Source organism: Trematomus bernacchii, unplaced genomic scaffold (genome assembly GCF_902827165.1).
Source record: "Trematomus bernacchii unplaced genomic scaffold, fTreBer1.1, whole genome shotgun sequence".
Lineage (NCBI taxonomy): Eukaryota > Metazoa > Chordata > Actinopteri > Perciformes > Nototheniidae > Trematomus > Trematomus bernacchii.
Window position 1 is genome coordinate 8,614,023 of NW_022987727.1, and position 9,032 is coordinate 8,623,054.

A 9,032-nucleotide genomic window follows, 5' to 3' on the forward strand; every position below is an offset into this window, starting at 1 on the left:
TCGCTCTCTCACTTCCATGCTGCCTGTCCCTGCTCGCCTCTGTTTGTCAGGATTGTCATTTTTTCTTCTCTGCATGTCTTCTGAAGATGTAAGGATCTCCCCCTCCTTTTTATCTACCCTCCGCCTTTACCATTTTCTACTTTCACCACCCCACTCATGAGGAAAAATGTCTTCCTCTCTCGGTCTTCACCTTTATCATACACTTTATTGCAAAAAGTATCCAGACAGCATACATTACACACTCAAATGAGATCTCCTTTTAAAACCATGGGTATAATATGTTGTAAGGATTGTCTCCGCTCCTCGAGGAAGGCTTGGCACAAGATTTTGAAACATGGCTGCAGGGATTTGCTCCCTTTCAGCCACAAGAGTATTAGTGAGGTCGGCCAGTAATGTTGGCCTGACTCACTCTCATTCAGCCCTAAGGTGTCGGATGGGATTGAGGCCAGAGCTCAGTATAAGTCAACTTCTTTTACACAAACTGGGAAGAACACTACATCGTCAAAAACACACTTCTAGATCTAGAATATCGTTTTATCCTAATCCGTGACAAACATACCTAGATTAAAAGTATAATTAAACATATTTAAATGTCCATACTGTGTGCTCCTGGCCATATAATGTTGTTTCCTCTCCATCCATCTTCTCCTCCAGTGAGTCAGCTTGCTGTCTGCTGTTTACCAGCCCTTTGGGAGCCTGTTCACTAGAACAGATTCAACCTTAATGCTGGGCAAATGTAAATATACAGCATGTTTGGAGCAGTTGATCTGAGTCAGGCACAGTGGGAGAAAAACCAGAAGGCAGTGATTCAAGAATGATGCATAGCTTTTTCATTTGGGAAACATACTAGAATAACAATGAGATCATAGAGGGGACAAAAACAACCTGTAAATGTGAACATCAACTCCCAAAGTCTAATACCTTTTTCGTCTAATACTATTTTAAGAATCCTTCCACATTTTAGTTACAAACATACAGTTCATCATACACAAATAACAACATAAATCTTTGTGTGTCAATGTCCAAGCACATTATACTGGTTTTGTTAAGACCTTTGCTATGAACTACTTAATTCTGATTCAGGACACAGGGTTTATTACATAAATGGTGGAGACACAGGAGGCCACAGGTGCTGCTAATTGCAGGGTACACAGGTGTTCTGCATGGGGCTAATTACTGCTGGGTCTATATATAACCTGAAGGGCTCGCACTCAACTGAAGGGCTCTGACCAAACAAGTCTTTTAAAAAAAGCATGTGCAGCTCCCTATTTGAGGAAATACTAAGGCAGAGATCTCTAAGAAGTATTAGTCTGCACAATGAAAGGCCTCAGAGCTGTGAAGCACATTTAAAAAGCCAGATAATACCAAGGACTTTACTTCCCTGTACTCTCAGGTAGCATGATAACATGTGCCTTTCCCATTATGATATGTTCTTAAAGTGACCTGGACCTGTGTTGCTGCTGCTCATTACAGTTTGTACATGCTGGAAATACTCATTTAAAAAAAAGGAATTGGGGTTGGCTCAAATGAGTTAAATATTTGGATTAATCCTGGCATTTTCACACTATTTTCTTGACGAGAAGAACTCTTTACCTTAGCTTCTGCTTCCACTATCATTATCACTCTTTGCAGCTACAGTAGGAGTAGGAAGATCTGAAGGCAACAATCTTGATTCTCATAATAAACCAAAAAAAGGCCAGCATTCATGTAGCAAGGATGCAATGGTTGATCAAACTAATACACCACATGAATGTTACCCTTCTTAAACTCAATGCTGCTTCGAATACGATCATTAACAGATGAATGCAGATACAAGGCATAATCATTCCCGTTATTATTCTAAATGTTTGGTGTACTGTACATCAGCAGTGCATTTCTTTGGCTCATCCACCATCTAGTGGCCAATGTGACTGTTACAGCATTACAGCTCTACACAGCAATCCCCTTTATTTGAGTACAAAGGCTGACCGTGTGTCTTTAAAGAGTCCCAAACTAAATTCATTGATCTCATATGACCTTGAAGCAGCTTTAAAGCGGACATGTTGACTTTGTCACTTTGGATAAAAGCGTCGGCTAAAGTAGGAAGGAGAGCAGAATCTGAATGGCTTGTTGAACCTAAAAACAGAACTGCAAAGTTGTCTACAATTTGTATGTGGGTTGGTGGGTATTCCAGATACCAACACATACATATGTGCACAGAAGATATCCATGACATGTCCCCTTTAAAACTTAAGAAACCTCTGTAGATGAAGATCACAGCACTGAATCAGATCATTGCTTCAACTAAACCACCCTGCATTATGCCATTGAGTGAATCTTGTTAATGCATTGGTCGCTCTATGGGCACAGATACGGGTTCTTTTGCTCTCGAGTCAGGCTTCATGTGCCACTGAACAACTTTCATAGGAATGAACAGGGTCCCAGTTCTCTTTATACATCCATGGTGCACCCAGACATTCTTCATTTATTCAACTGCTGTGTGACCTTACACAATGTTTGCTTCTATAAATTGTTGACCCTCCAAATTGGAAGGACAGCTGTTGTTATGTGCTACACAATGTTTGCTATGCTATTTATATATGAGAATATTGTAGTCTTATATTGTAAATAAGGTGAATATTAATTATAGGACACACATTCAGTGGAGAGGCAAGTGAATATGCACATATCAAATTTGTATCAATGAATATTATAATAACCATGCAGGGTTAGTGTTCAATAGACTAAATTACCTTTGTGTTTCTTTACAGATCATGCCAACCCAACATCCATGCTTTATCCAGCGTTTCCCAGCCAAATAATTAGTCTCCATCAAACTACCGCGGAGCCCTCCAAACCACCTGTAGCAGTTTCTCCGCCATTCATTGAAAAGAACTGGCAGCCAAAAGTCAAAATGTGTTTATGCGGCTATTCCTCCATGCCAGTAGAGGGAGCTAAACACCAGCGGAGATCTACACAGTTGTTGGAAGACGAGTAAAACCAATGGTAGCCATGCACCACCTAAGTCCTCCGTTTGGATCTAACCCTGCAGTTGCAATGGAATAACAAGATGGTCGCCAATACGCTGACGACGCCACTGTTTATACGAGAGCTCCTTGTTCCTGCTTACAGGAAACGGTTGCTTTACAACAGGCATGGTGGCATGCTAGGATCCTTGGTTTCACAGTCCTGTGCTCAAACTAGGAACAAACCCACCTCTCTCCTCTTTTCTATCTCTTCTCAAAGTAAAAAAAGAGCGGGGAAAATGTGAATAAAACTTGCTGCAGGTTTTTCTGGTACTACAGACCTCTTGTCACTTAAAGGAAATGTCACGTTGAATGAAAAAGACAAAGCTAACGACGTAGCCGACCCACAGTCCGTGTTTGTCGGTTCACGTTCTTTCCACGGTTTGTTTCTATCTACATTCCAGATTGGAACTGTTTAGACCTTTTGCTCCCCCTCTTCCTCACTTCTCTGCGTTTTTCTTGAATGCTGATTCTTCTTCATTTCCAATCCCCGCCCAATGATCCTCAACTTGCCATGTCTTTAAAGAAGTGTATAGTGGATACAAAAAAAAAAATAGGAATTTGGAATGCATGGAACTTTATATCCAAGACCTTACACTGTTCATCATTACTTAACTGAGGCCATAAGTACACTTGGAAACACGTTAACGATTAAGAGATTTCCGGAGCAACACAGGAATTGGGCCACGGGAATAAGAGGAGCCTTGTTTTTGTTTTTTTTAAGAGAAAAATATGGATTGGTTTTTGGAGTGAAACTGTATGTCGTCGGGTTGTTTTTCAGCCATTACAAAGCCATTGAGACAACATTCACCTGCAGTGCTTGTGGTGATGGGGTTTCTCCAACTGCTCCACAACATTTGGCTCTCAGATGGTCCTCATGTTGTTGTTGGTGGTTATCATATCCTGTGTTTCAATTACTTTCTTTATTGCTGGTTTTTATGTTGCAGGTAACCAATATCGCCTTAATCATTCTTAAATATTTTTATTTTGAAGTGACATCTTTTTTATTACACCCTGTAAACACATATTTTCATCACACCTCTTTTTGATGTAGTTAAATCTGCTGGAACACTGGCCACAGTGAGATTAATTTATATTTTTTAACTTTGTTTTTGATAATCGTTAGTGATATTATTTATTTAATTTATGTTTTGTACTGTATTCATCCTGTCGATTTTACTGACTCTTATTTATGATCAATACCTATAAAAGCAATAGAGTAAGAGGTAAGGAAGTGAAGAGCACAATTGTGTGTCATTTAAAAAGTTGGTGGAGTAGAAACGTGTTGCCTCCGTCTGTCTTACACACCACTGATGTAACGCTTAAACGTACCACCACCAACCGTACTCTGACAATGTTCTACTGCTGTACTCTTCATCAGAGAGCAGGAGCTCACCTATAAACACACGTTTGATACCCCCCAGATCTCCTCCAACGACCAACAGTGAGACATCACGTCTTCACTCACAGGAAGTGTGATGCGCTGCTTGTGTTGGCCAGCTGGAGTCGATGTGAAGCACTGCAGGGCAGCAGAGAGGCACTGAAACGCAGACCAGACACACATTGCGGCAGAACTGGACTTTTTCACCTGCGGGGGTTCGATGGGATTTCTCTGAAAATCCAACATGGACGTTCTTTAGGAGCACCGCCACGCTCCTTTTACACATCGGTGTGTATCAGCATGTGTCTTCACTCACTGCACACGTGAAAGCACACGGTGTCAAAAGAACGAAGAAAAAAAAAAAAAGCACTCACGTGACTGAGGAACCAAATATAACACACTTGGTTGTGTCACAAAGTCACTCGCCTTTTTTTAACTTTTCATTTTCTATCATGGTGGCGTCCAAGACCAAACCCCCCAAAACCTCTCTCTCAGACTGTCATGGAAAAACTTCTCAGGTCAGTGTTCTCCCTGCTGTCGCTCCTGCAGTGCATTTTGGGATCTTCGGTTTCGGTACTCAAAAAACTGTCGGGCCAAACATTGCGAGGCCTTCAGCAAAACCAACAAAACCCAACCAACTTCTGCTGTATATTGTCTGTGTGAACGCTCGCTGGGAACCTTCGCATGCCGCCCGGCGCAGAAAACCTCAAGGTCACCTCTATATTGTTCTGTTCCTAATGTTTGTATGTATGTGTGTGGGGGTCTGTATGCGTGTATTTAAAGGCCATCATCCAATGTGGAAAAAAGAAAAGAAAAAACATGAGTTCAACCACGACAAATATGGTGGGCAGAAGAGGCGACCTCTCATCTCCAGTCCTTCTATGCAATGAATCATATTTGGTAAAAACACGAGGAAGAAAAGCGAAGTGAAAATACACACCAATGGGAAAAGTCATGGTTTATCACACTTGAGTTATTCTAATAATATCCATTTGGTTTGGCATTCCTCATAAATCTAAATAAGGAGGTTCTGTGAATGTGTGTATAATATATCTCACCGGTAGGTTAGGAAATTATAAGAAGGGTCTTTTTTTTACTCGTGGTAATCCTCTCGTCCCTAACTGGGGTCTCTTTCTGAAGATGTGTTCATGCTAGCTGGGAAATGGCAATGATAGCCAAGAAAGGAGTGTTGCTGTTAAGATGATTTGACGTTTAGCAGTTCTTTATTTGCAATACAAATACAATTCAAAAAATTCAAACAATAAATAGGTTTTCAATGAGAATTTGAAATAAAACTGCTTAATAATAGACCTAAAGTTAATAATAAAAAGTCCACATAAGATGCTTAACAATAAAAAAGAGTTTGTTTGCTGTTCTAAACACCAATATTAAAGAAGAAAGAAAAAAATATAATAAGAATATATTTTGAATGGGCATTTACCATAAGCACTGAAAAATCCCAGGTTTCATGAACGTTGCAAACGAGGCCAATTTGCTTTTTTTGGCGCAGGGTACACAGAAAAGTTGTCCAGAGATTTATAAATACAAAAGGAAAAACTTATATAAATATAGAATATAAATATATAAATAAAGATCTCAATACATTCCCTAATATAGGTTGTAACTGCTCAGGGGTGAAGAAGAAGAAGAAATGCTCCTCTTTTTCTTATTTGATTTATTTAGCAGGACCCACAATTCCATGTTATTGTCATCATGTGTGCACTCGTTGTTTGCAGAGAAATAACTATTTAAAGAATATTTAAGATACTCAAAAGCCGTACAAATACAAATATATACACATGATAGATAAGATGACACTATATTATATTAGACACAAAATACTGAACTTTTCAAGGCATTCCTGAATTGAATGAACTGATGTGAGAGTGTTGGTGTTTGAAGATGAACTGAACGACACACTTAGGATTTATAAGCTAAATACACTGGAACGGAAATGACTGAAAAGATAACAGATTTAAGAAGAGGTGGTTTATGAAGTATAAAACATTGTTTATCTCCCAACTCCTACACTTCCTTTTAAGTCACTGTGTAACAGAAACCAGTATATATATTTTTTGTGAGACATTTATGAGAGGATTTATCTATGTCAGAATGTATTTTATCATACTGAGAGGGGGTAGAAAGCTGATGAAAGACAGGAGCGATGAAAAAGAGAGGTTTATAATATTAATAATAATAATACATGGTATTTATATTGCGCTTTTCCTGGTGCTCAAAGATGCTTGGGTCGTTAAGACGTTTAGGTATTGAAATATATAGACACAACCATTTTATTTTATAACAATATATGAGATTAGAGGCTATTGAAAAATGCTAGAATGCTAGGTCATCATTCAGATACAAAGCTGCCGTACTCTGCAACAAGATCAGTGACTTCACCCTGGAAGCTTTAAAGGAGTATCAAACTAGAGCAAATCATGAGAGAGAAAGTTTCAAGTTATCCCGATTATTACCAACCTTCTCTATTTTATGTCGTATGTTTTTGGAGGTTTGTAAAAAGTTAAATAAAATGTTCTTCAATCACTTTTGCCTCAGGAAAGCACTAACAAAATGCAGCATCCTAACTGAGATATAGAGAAATATAGCGTTGTTTATGCAGGTGCAATAAATTGGACAATTTACGACACAAATAGACCTTCTTAAGGCTGGGGTCTGTGTCAAATGTGTGAAAAATGTCACTTTTGTTGCTCCTGTGTGAAGAAAGCCACCGAAGGTGACGTCAATAATATGCATAGCAGCAAGGGCTTTATACTACAAACCTGGTTACTGAAGAAAGCCATCCTGTTACTGCCCTCTAGTCGTGGTCTCTGTCTATACTCTGCATGGGGTCTGTTTATATCCTGGAGCGCAAGATCAGACCACAGCAAAGCAAAAATCACTGAGCCACAGCCGGCTTTTTCAGAAGTGTTGGAAGCACAACTGTAGTCCATAATAGAAGATCAAACCAGAATTGAAATGAGATCTGGTCAGGAATAGCTTCTTTAAGGAACATAGTTCAAACTGATTCCATGGGTCATTTGGATCAGATCTATGTTTAAAAATGTAAATCTAAGAAGTCTTTACTCATTTTCTAATCCGACATCAAGACTCTCAGCCATAAGGACAAACCCTTGTGGTGCTGACCGAGTATCAGAGTGGAGTGTTGTTCTGACTGAGAAATTACTTTTAGCACCACAAAGAGTTAAAACAGTCCACGGTATTCAAATGCAGCTTTGAGTGCTTTTGGGAAACCGGACTGTGTGTTCTCAACCAAAAAGGTAGCAAACAGTGCGTGTACAGTATGTAGTGTAGGAATGGAGAAAGATTTAAAAACACATCAAAATATATATATATCAATATATAAAAGGGTAAATGTTTCATAGGGGAGAGGTTGTGATAAAGACAGAAATAAACAGTCCATCATTCACAGAGCAGTTATTCATGTTCCACCTGTAATGAAGCATCAAAGTAAAGTGCATGAACTGGACACCCCCCCCCATCCCTCAACCTTTTTAACCCCCTGACCTTTGACCTTCACCTCACGGGCTGCCATCTTTTTCGAGTGTAAATACCAGATGAGAACTAAATGTAAATGCCATGAAGGATGTGTTCTGTGCGACACACTAACATACTACAACACACACACACACACACACACACACACACACACACACACACACACACACACACACACACACACACACACACACACACACACACACACACAGGCAGGAGAGAAGCCTTTGCACACCACACAGCGAAACACAAGCTGGAGCGTATGCAAGCCTCCCTGCCCAAACTGTGTGTGCATAAAAACCACACACACTACATGAAACCCAAGAGTTGTAGATTTGGAGGATAAATGACGAGAATCGCATTGTGTACGTTAGTGGCTGGCTCGTGCGGACTCATTAAACAAGTTGTATTCGGAAATGAAAAAAAAATGAAAAAATATATTGGTCTGTGTAGAGTTTCTATACATGTTGTGTTTGTAAAATGAGATGACATCGAAAACATAAAAAAAAGGGGGGGTAAATATCTGGCTTCCATGTAATTTTTCAGGGTGGACAGATACTTTTTTTGGGGTGGAGATGAAGAGGGTTAGATGGTGAAAAAATAACCCAACAAAATGAATGAAAAAAAAGAGGGTGAAAATAAACTAGAGAAAAAAGGTTGAGAGCCTACAAATGATTACAAAGTGTTCCATTCACTGTTGTAAGTGCAATGAGCTAACTTCCTGTTCCCCATTGTAAAACCTTGTGTATGTTTCCGTGTATTCCTCCTGTAAATGGGTGTAGTAGACCTGGTGCATCATGCCATGTAATGTGATGAATGACAAATTATGACCTTACAATACATTTCAATCAGGAAAATAAATAAAAGGCAAATACATAAAAAGAAAACCCTGCTGTGTACCCTCTTTATTTTATTTTTTTAAAGTGCACCCTGATTTTAAAGGGGCCCTCTTTTGCTTTTTGGGGTTTCCATTTCCTGTAGTGTGTTATATGTTTCTGTGCATGTAAATGGTCTGCAAAGGCTAAAATCCCAGAGCTCCTCCCCCTCCCTGCCTGAGATGCATCCATTGGTCTCCTTTGTTTACTTCTGTAACAGTGACATCACTAAGTAACACTTGCACTCCTATTGGC